The 9399-nt window shown below is 37.5% G+C and overlaps 1 pseudogene; it reads right to left on the bottom strand.

Annotated features, from left to right (window-relative positions):
• Positions 1–7778: 7778 nt before the first annotated feature.
• LOC129642153 (olfactory receptor 5V1-like) lies at positions 7779–8727 on the bottom strand (annotated as a pseudogene).
• Positions 8728–9399: the final 672 nt, after the last annotated feature.

Below are 9399 nucleotides of genomic sequence, written 5' to 3'. Positions count from 1 at the left end.
TCTTTCAATAGAAACTCTTCAAGCCAGGAGGGAATGGCAAGACATACTTAAAATGATGAAAGAAAATAACCTACAGCCCAGATTATTGTACCCAGCAAGGATCTCATTCAAGTATGAAGGATAAATCAAAAGCTTTTCAGACAAGCAAAAGCTGAGAGAATTCTGCACCACCAAACCAGCTCTCCAACAAATACTAAAGGATATTCTCTAGACAGGAAACACAAAAACGGTGCATAAATTCGAACCCAAAACAATAAAGTAAATGGCAACGGGATCATACTTATCAGTAATTACCTTAAACGTAAATGGGTTGAATGCCCCAACCAAAAGACAAAGACTGGCTGAATGGATACAAAAACAAGACCCCTACATATGTTGTCTACAAGAGACCCACCTCAAAACAGGGGACACATACAGACCGAAAGTGAAGGGCTGGAAAAAGATTTTCCATGCAAATAGGGACCAAAAGAAAGCAGGAGTAGCAATACTCATATCAGATAAAATAGACTTTAAAACAAAGGCTGTGAAAAGAGACAAAGAAGGTCACTACATAATGATCAAAGGATCAATCCAAGAAGAAGATATAACAATTATAAATATATATGCACCCAACACGGGAGCACTGCAGTATGTATGACAAATGCTAACAAGTATGAAAGGAGAAATTAACAATAACACAATAATAGTGGGAGACTTTAATACCCCACTCACACCTATGGATAGATCAACTAAACAGAAAATTAACAAGGAAACACAAACTTTAAACGATACAATAGACCAGTTAGACCTAATTGATATCTATAGGACATTTCATCCCAAAACAATGAATTTCACCTGTTTTCTCAAGTGCACATGGAACCTTCTCCAGGATAGATCACATCCTGGGCCATAAAGCTAGCCTTGGTAAATTCAAAAAAATAGAAATCATTCCAAGCATCTTTTCTGACCACAATGCAGTAAGATTAGATCTCAATTACAAGAGAAAAACTATTAAAAATTCGAACATATGAAGGATGAACAACACGCTGCTGAATAACCAACAAATCACAGAAAAAATCAAAAAAGAAATCAAAATTTGCATAGAAACGAATGAAAATGAAAACACAAAAACCCAAAACCTGTGGGACACGGTAAAAGCAGTCCTAAGGGGAAAGTTCATAGCAATACAGGCACACCTCAAGAAACAAGAAAAAAGTCAAACAAATAACCTAACTCTACACCTAAAGCAACTAGAAAAGGAAGAAATGAAGAACCCCAGGGTTAGTAGAAGGAAAGAAATCTTAAAAATTAGAGCAGAAATAAATGCAAAAGAAACAAAAGAGACCATAGCAAAAAATCAACAAAACCAAAAGCTTGTTCTTTTTTTTTTTATTATTTTTTATACTTTACATAATTGTATTAGTTTTGCCAAATATCAAAATGAATCCGCCACAGGTATACAAAAGCTGGTTCTTTGAAAGGATAAATAAAATTGACAAACCATTAGCCAGACTCATCAAGAAACAAAGGGAGAAAAATCAAATCAATAAAATTAGAAATAAAAATGGAGAGATAACCACAGACAACGCAGAAATACAAAGGATCATAAGAGACTACTATCAACAATTATATGCCAATAAAATGGACAAAGTGGAAGAAATAGACAAATTCTTAGAAAAATACAACTTTCCAAAACTCGACCAGGAAGAAATAGAAAATCTTAACAGACCCATCACAAGCACGGAAATTGAAACTGTAATCAAAAATCTTCCAGCAAACAAAAGCCCAGGTCCAGACGGCTTCACAGCTGAATTCTACCAAAAATTTAGAGAAGAGCTAACACCTATCCTGCTCAAACTCTTCCAGAAAATTTCAGAGGAAGGTAAACTTCCAAACTCATTCTATGAGGCCACCATCACCCTAATGCCAAAACCTGACAAAGATCCCACAAAAAAAGAAAACTACAGGCCAATATCACTGATGAACATAGATGCAAAAATCCTTAACAAAATTCTAGCAATCAGAATCCAACAACACATTAAAAAGATCATACACCATGACCAAGTGGGCTTTATCCCAGGGATGCAAGGATTCTTCAATATCCACAAATCAATCAATGTAATACACCACATTAACAAATTGAAAGCTAAAAACCATATGATTATCTCAATAGATGCAGAGAAAGCCTTTGACAAAATTCAACATCCATTTATGATAAAAACTCTCCGGAAAGCAGGAATAGAAGGAACATACCTCAACATAATAAAAGCTATATATGACAAACGCACAGCAAACATTATCCTCAATGGTGAAAAATTGAAAGCATTTCCTCTAAAGTCAGGAACAAGACAAGGGTGCCCACTTTCACCATTACTATTCAACATAGTTTTGGAAGTTTTGGCCACAGCAATCAGAACAGAAAAAGAAATAAAAGGAATCCAAATTGGAAAAGAAGAAGTAAAACTCTCACTGTTTGCAGATGACATGATTCTCTACATAGAAAACCCTAAAGACTTCACCAGAAAATTACTAGAACTAATCAATGACTATAGTAAATTGCAGGATATAAAATCAACACACAGAAATCCCTTGCATTCCTATACACTAATAATGAGAAAACAGAAAGAGAAATTAAGGAAACAATTCCATTCACCATTGCAATGGAAAGAATAAAATACTTAGGAATATATCTACCTAAAGAAACTAAAGACCTATATATACAAAACTATAAAACACTGGTGAAAGTAATCAAAGAGGACACTAATAGATGGAGAAATATACCATGTTCTTGGATTGGAAGAATCAAAATAGGGAAAATGAGTGTACTACCCAAAGCAATTTATAGATTCAATGCAATCCCTATCAAGCTACCAACAGTATTCTTCACAGAGCTAGAACAAATAATTTCACAATTTGTATGGAAAAACAAAAAACCTCGAATAGCCAAAGCAATCTTGAGAAAGAAGAATGGAACTGGAGGAATCAACCTACCTGACTTCAGGCTCTACTACAAAGCCACAGTTATCAAGACAGTATGGTACTGGCACAAAGACAGAAATATAGACCAATGGAACAAAATAGAAAACCCAGAGATAAATCCATGCACATATGGACACCTTATCTTTGACAAAGGAGGCAAGAATATACAATGCATTAAAGACAATCTCTTTAACAAGTGGTGCTGGGAAATCTGGTTAACCACTTGTAAAAGAATGAAACTAGAACACTTTCTAACACCATACACAAAAATAAACTCAAAATGGATTAAAGATCTCAACGTAAGACCAGAAACTATAAAACTCCTAGAGAAGAACATAGGCAAAACACTCTCTGACATACATCACAGCAGGATCCTCTATGACCCACCTCCCAGAATATTGGAAATAAAAGCAAAAATAAACAAATGGGACCTAATTAACCTTAAAAGCTTCTGCACATCAAAGGAAACTATTAGCAAGGTGAAAAGACAGCCTTCAGAATGGGAGAAAATAGTAGCAAATGAAGCAACTGACAAACAACTAATCTCAAAAATATACAAGCAACTCCTACAGCTCAATTCCAGAAAAATAAATGACCCAATCAAAAAATGGGCCAAAGAACTAAATAGACATTTCTCCAAAGAAGACATACAGATGGCTAACAAACACATGAAAAGATGCTCAACATCACTCATTATCAGAGAAATGCAAATCAAAACCACTATGAGGTACCATTTCACACCAGTCAGAATGGCTGCGATCCAAAAGTCTACAAGTAATAAATGCTGGAGAGGGTGTGGAGAAAAGGGAACCCTCTTACACTGTTGGTGGGAATGCAAACTAGTACAGCCACTATGGAGACCAGTGTGGAGATTCCTTAAAAAACTGGAAATAGAACTGCCTTATGGTCCAGCAATCCCACTGCTGGGCATACACACTGAGGAAACCAGAAGGGAAAGAGACATGTGTACCCCAATGTTCATCACAGCACTGTTTATAATAGCCAGGACATGGAAACAACATAGATGTCCATCAGCAGATGAATGGATAAGAAAGCTATGGTACATATATACAATGTAGTATTACTCAGCCATTAAAAAGAATACATTTGAATCAGTTCTAATAAGGTGGATGAAACTGGAGCCTATTATACAGAGTGAAGTAAGCCAGAAAGAAAAACACCAATACAATATACTAACGCATATATATGGAATTTAGAAAGATGGTAACAATAACCCTGCACACGAGACAGCAAAAGAGACACTGATGTATAGAACAGTCTTATGGACTCTGTTGCAGAGGGAGAGGGTGGGAAGATTTGGGAGAATGGCATTGAAACATGTAAAATATCATGTATGAAACGAGTTGCCAGTCCAGGTTCGATGCACGATACTGGATGCTTGGGGCTGGTGCACTGGGACGACCCAGAGGGATGGAATGGGGAGGGAGGAAGAAGGAGGGTTCAGGCTGGGGAACACGTGTATACCTGTGGCGGATTCATTTTGATATTTGGCAAAACTAATACAATTATGTAAAGTTTAAAAATAAAATAAAATTTTAATAATTAATTAATTAATTAAAATAAGATTAAAAAAAAAAAAAGAATGCTCAAACTACTGCACAATTGCACTCATCTTACATGCTTGTAAAGTAATGCTCAAAATTCTCCAAGCCAGGCTTCAGCAATACATGAACAGTGAACTTCCAGATGTTCAAGCTGATTATAGAAAAGACAGAGGAACCAGAGATCAAATCGCCAACATCCACTGGATCATGGAAAAAGCAAGAGAGTTCCAGAAAAACATCTATTTCTGCTTTATTGACTATGCCAAAGCCTTTGACTGTGTGGACCACAATAAACTGTGGAAAATTCTGAAAGAGATGGGAATACCAGACCACTCGACCTGCCTCTTGAGAAACCTATATGCAGGTCAGGAAGTAACAGTTAGAACTGGACATGGAACAACAGACTGGTTCCAGATAGGAAAAGGAGTATGTCAAGGCTGTATATTGTCACCCTGCTTATTTAACTTCTATGCAGAGTACATTATGAGAAATGTTTGGCTGGAAGAAGGACAAGCTGAAATCAAGATTGCCAGGAGAAATATCAATAACCTCAGATATGCAGATGACACCACCCTTATGGCAGAAAGTGAAGAGGAACTAAAAAACTTCTTGATAAAAGTGAAAGAGGAGAGTGAAAAAGTTGGCTTAAAGCTCTACATTCAGAAAACGAAGATCATGGCATCTGGTCCCATCACTTCATGGGAAATAGATGGGGAAACAGTGGAAACAATGTCAGACTTTATTTTTGGGGGGCTCCAAACCATTTTGGGGGGCTCCAAAATCACTGCAGATGGTGATTGCAGCCATGAAATTAAAAGATGCTCTTTCATGTGGCATAAATACAAATAATCATGCTATATTTGGCATAATTTTGAAAATGACTAAGAAATCAATGACAAACCAGAGGAGGAAGTGATACATGCTTTTTGAGTTATGTAAGACTACCTTATTAGTGATGTTATTACATCAGTTCAGTTCAGTTCAGTTGCTCAGTCATGTCCGACTCTTTGTGACCCCCTGAATCACAGCACACCAGGCCTCCCTGTCTATCACCAACTCCCAGAGTTCACTCAAACTCACGTCCATTGAGTCATTGATGCCATCTCATCCTCTGTCATCACCTTCTCTTCCTGTCCTCAATCCCTCCCACCATCAGGGTCTTTTCCAATGAGTCAACTCTTCGCATGAGGTGGCCAAAGTATTGGAGTTTCAGCTTCAGCATCAGTCCTTCCAATGAACACCCAGGTCTTATCTCCTTTAGGATGGACTGGTTGGATCTCCTTGCAGTCCTAGGGACTCTCAAGAGTCTTTTCCAACACCACAGTTCAGAAGCATCAATTCCTCAGTGCTCAGCTTTCTTCATAGTCCAACTCTCACATCCGTACATGACCACTGGAAAAACCATAGCCTTGACTAGATGGACCTTAGTTGGCAAAATAATATCTCTGCTTTTCAATATGTTGTCCTGGTTGATCATAAAAAGAGGCTTTTTAGTTCTTCTTCACTTTCTGCCATAAGGGAGGTGTTGTCGACATATCTGAGGTTATTGATATTTCTCCCGGCAATCTTGATTCCAGCTTGTGCTTCTTCCAGCCCAGCGTTTCTCATGATGTACTCTGCATATAAGTTAAATAAGCAGGGTGACAATATACAGCCTTGACATACTTCTTTTCCCATTTGGAACCAGTCTGTTGTTCCATGTCCAGTTCTAACTGTTGCTTCCTGACCTGCATACAGGTTTCTCAAGAGACAGGTCAGGTGGTCTGGTATTCCCATGTCTTTCAGAATTTTCCACTGTTTATGGCTTTGGAATAGTCAGCAAAGCAGAAATAGATGTTTTTCTGGACCTCTCTTGCTTTTTCGATGACCCAGCAGATGTTGGCAATTTGATCTCTGGCTCCTCTGCCTTTTCTAAAACCAGCTTGAACATCTGGAAGTTCATGATTCATGTACTGCTGAAGCCTGGCTTAGAGAATTTTGAGCATTACTTTACTACGGTGTGAGATAAGTGCAACTGTGTGGTAGTTTGAGCATTCTTTGGCATTGCCTTTCTTGGGATTGGAATGAAAACTGACCTTTTCCTCACTTAGTGATTAATAGACAGAATCCAGATAAGAGAAAGCTAGAAGGCACTTATGTGACAGAGTGAAAAGATAATCAGAAATGCAGAGATTTGGTGACATACTAATTGTGATCACCAGACTGGACACTAAATTTTGAAAGCTATCAGGTTATCCAGGATGGGGAAAATTATTAAGAAAATTATACATGAATTCCTGTGGCGGATTCATTTTGATATTTGGCAAAACTAATACAATTATGTAAAGTTTAAAAATAAAATAAAATTAAAAAAAAAATTATACATGACTTCTGACCTTAAAGCAGTAGTAGATAAAGAAAATGTTCCTATCTCTACATGTGACAAGAAAAGGGAATGCACTGAAAATGATGGGCTATCTACAGTCAGAAACTATAGCTCTCTAGGCAAACGGAATAAAACTACTGGCCTTTAAGGCAAAGCAAAGTCTAGTTTCATGAATTTCAGTCTAAGTAGCAGAGTAAAATTTATAATAAAATACAAGGTAGCTAATAGATGTGCTTGTGTGTGTGTGTTTGTGTCTGTGTAAATGACCATGTTGATGCTAAGATGAGAATAATACAGTGAGCTGAATTAAATATCTAAATCAGAGACAGAAAAAACTAAATGCACTCCTAGAGGGCACAGGCAGAACTGAGAATGGAAAGGCTCATAGGAAAATACAGAGAAACTGAGAAATATAGAATAAGTGGAAGCTAAAATTGAAGAGGAAGAAGAATTAAATGAAAACACTAAGTATAAATGTCATCACATAAGGATACTTCATTTGTAGTCTATCAAATAAAGGAAAGAAGTATAGATACCATTTATACATAAATATAGATTCAAAAAAGATAAAAATACAGATATATAGATATGAATATGATAATAGATCTAAATTAACTTAGGTTCAGTTTATACCTGTTACATTGTGTAATTATTAACAGTTCTCTGCTTCCTTTCAGAAAATATCAACTTTTGGATAATAAAATTAACGTTTCTAGTTCAGGAAGATAGTGATATATAGATAGACATAACTAAGGTTATACATGTGTATAAAAATTGCTATGTGTAGACAAGTTTGCATTCCATATACACTTACCTTAATTGAAAATTATTCTATGAATTATTTCTATGAAATCATCATATATTGAGCTTTGAGTCATTTGCTTTTAATATTATACTTGCAGTGAATATACTCTATGACATAAGACCCTTCTGAGTGCTCCTTTCACTTCTGTATTTCTCAAGCTGTAGATCATGGGGTTTAACATTGGAGTAATAATTCCATATAACATGGAGATGAGTCTATCTCTTGCTGGGAAGTGTTGACTGGAATAGGGGCGTACATAGGTAAATACTGTCGTGCCACCAAATAAACAAACCACCAGAAGGTGGGAAGCACGTGTGGAAAAGGCTTTATGCTTCCCACCTGTGGACTGAATCTTTAGGATGGCAGATACAATGTAGAAGTATGAGATAAAAGTAACCAAAAAGGAGCTGATCCCCAAGATACCTCCTTCCACTAAAACAAGCATTTCTGCCACATAAGTGGATGAGCATGAGAGGACCAGCACTGGTGGGATGTCACAGTAGTACTGGTTAACTTGATTGGACTTGCAGAAAGAAAGGTGGAACATAGATAACTGTATGAAGGAGGGAATTGAGAAACCCTGCTACCCAAGTCCCAGCAGTCAGCTGAACACAGCGAACCTTGGTAATGATGAGGGTGTAACAAAGAGGGAAACAGATGGCCACATACGTGTCATAAGCCATGACAGAGAGAAGGAAGACTTCAGTCCCCACAAGCGCCACCAGAAAATAAAGTTGCAAAGCACATCCAGTGAAGGAAATACTGTGCTTCTCAGTCAAGAGGTTCTCCAGCATCTTGGGGACAGTAACTGATGGGCAGAAGATGTCTAAGAGGGACAAACTTGCCAAAAAGTAATACATGGGTGTGTGCAGTTTTTTCTCAGTTCCAATGGCCAAGAGAATGGCCCCATTTCCCCCCACCGTGACCTGATAGATGATGCTAAAGACCACAAAGAGAGGGTAGCGCACCTCTGGGCGATCAGAAAGCCCTATGAGAATAAAATGAGTCACTGTGGTTTGATTGTAGGCATCCATCTCCTCTGTCTACAGTGGTCTTTCTGGAGGAAATGTAACAAACAAAAACAGATTAGGGCAAAAAGCCAAAGAGGCAAGTGATGAGAAATTCTTACATGATAGTTGGTGAGCAGTTGTTGGTAAAGTATGTTAAAATTATATTTTAATTAGATATTTTGATTATTATGTGTGTGCATTCAGGCAAGTCCAACTCTTTGAGATGCTATAGACTGAAGCCCCTCAGGCTCCTCTATCCACGGGATTCTCCAGGCAAGAACACTGGAGTGAGTTGCCATGCCCTCCTCCAGGGGATCTTCCAGATCCAGGGATCAAACCCACATCTCTCATGGCTCCTGCATTGCAGGTGGATTCTTTACCCCTGAGCCACTGGGGAAGTCCTTTGATTATTATAACTACTATTTTAAAATCTTCTGTTTTCATAATCTTGAAAATTCATTCTCTGTTCCTTTTCAAAAGCAAGCCCTCTGAGAAACTAAAAAAAAAAAAAATCAAAATTTGCCTTCCATTAAACCACTGTGGACCTGTTTGGGATTTCACAGTTCAGTGAAACTAAGACATGCTTCCCACACCTCCTTGGGCATTTACCTTATTTTTCCTATATTATCTGAGTGTGTATAATTTTATGCACAATCTCAGTATAAACTACCTTGGAGTTAGAAGCAGTGTATTATT

This window comes from Bubalus kerabau, chromosome 1, assembly GCF_029407905.1.
Source record: "Bubalus kerabau isolate K-KA32 ecotype Philippines breed swamp buffalo chromosome 1, PCC_UOA_SB_1v2, whole genome shotgun sequence".
Taxonomy (NCBI): domain Eukaryota; kingdom Metazoa; phylum Chordata; class Mammalia; order Artiodactyla; family Bovidae; genus Bubalus; species Bubalus kerabau.
The sequence above is the reverse complement of the archived record's forward strand: the minus strand, read 5'-3'. Positions and strand labels throughout refer to the sequence as shown.